The sequence below is a fragment of the Frankliniella occidentalis genome, unplaced genomic scaffold (genome assembly GCF_000697945.3).
Source record: "Frankliniella occidentalis isolate FOCC.00 unplaced genomic scaffold, Focc_3.1 Scaffold17, whole genome shotgun sequence".
Lineage (NCBI taxonomy): Eukaryota > Metazoa > Arthropoda > Insecta > Thysanoptera > Thripidae > Frankliniella > Frankliniella occidentalis.
In genome coordinates this window covers 470,085-471,166 of record NW_026267147.1, presented here as the reverse complement: position 1 = coordinate 471,166, position 1,082 = coordinate 470,085, and the positions used below count along the sequence as shown (strand labels likewise).

General features: G+C 48.9%; 1 protein-coding gene across 4 annotated transcripts in view; it reads right to left on the bottom strand.

The window, feature by feature from the left end:
• The window catches only part of LOC113207010 (uncharacterized), a 30,079-nt gene that overhangs the window by 10,460 nt on the left and 18,537 nt on the right, over nt 1-1,082 (bottom strand). The gene's annotated exons all lie outside the window — the stretch shown is intronic.

The window sequence follows — 1,082 nt, the reverse complement described above, 5'->3', positions numbered from 1 at the left end:
GCACGGGTGCCTGGCGGGGCGGCCTGGGCGCCAGGCTGCAGGGCTGTTAACGTTAAATTGAAATGTTAGCGCGCTAACGTTAAAGCGATAACGAACCAAAGTAACTTAACGCGCTATCGTTAATACGTTTTGACACATGTAACGCGCTAACGATAACGTTAACGTTAACTGTTAACGCCGTTAACGTTAATCAGACTACCGTAGCTGATGGAGCTGCAGTGTGCGCGCCGGAAATGCAGGAAACAACAATTATTGCATAAAGCGGCAAAATTCAATAGTATGAAATGGACAGATCCGTGCAAAATGGATTATTTCTATGCCCTCCTGCAGAAAAGTGTTAAAGTTAACGGCGTGAAGCCGCTAACCTCAAAAGTAACGTAGCGCGATAACGTTAATGCTTGTTACGCGCTAACGTTAATCGTTAATTAACGTTGACGGCGTTAATTAACGGCGTTATTCGTTAAATTAGCGTTAACAGCCCTGCCAGGCTGACGGTATCGTTGTTTATCACCATAGTGCATTCTACCTACATTAATGCCCAGACCGGACTACTGTCGGGTAGGAGGGCGAGTGGGGCGAGCTAGCAAGAACGGACGACAACGAAGGGTTGTTGTTTACGTGTCGTGTTCCTGTTCCTCCGACACTGCAAGTTAAAAGCGATACACAGCTGGTGGTGCTGTAAATGATACTATAATGTTGATGACGGTGGAAAGAAAAGAGACCATGTCCAGTGATGGTACTTAAAATTAGCCAGCAAAACCTTTTTTTTTTCTTATTTTAAGAAATCTGGTGATAGGATATCGATTACACAATGATATAAACGAACATAAAGGGGGCGGCAAGGAAAGCAGGACAGCAGAGAAGAGGACGGGGACGGGGCAACAAGGACCCGCTGTGCCCGGCCCGGCTACGCCTGACACCAAAGGGCTCTCCGCTAAGGGGCGGGTCGATATGGTGATAGAGAGGTGGGCACCGAGCGCGTACGGCGTGAGTGAGTGTCGAATCGCCCCGTGATTGTTTGCGTTCTGGCTGAGTGAGAGGTTCATACCTGACATGGAGCCGCAGCGAGCAGGAGGCGGGGG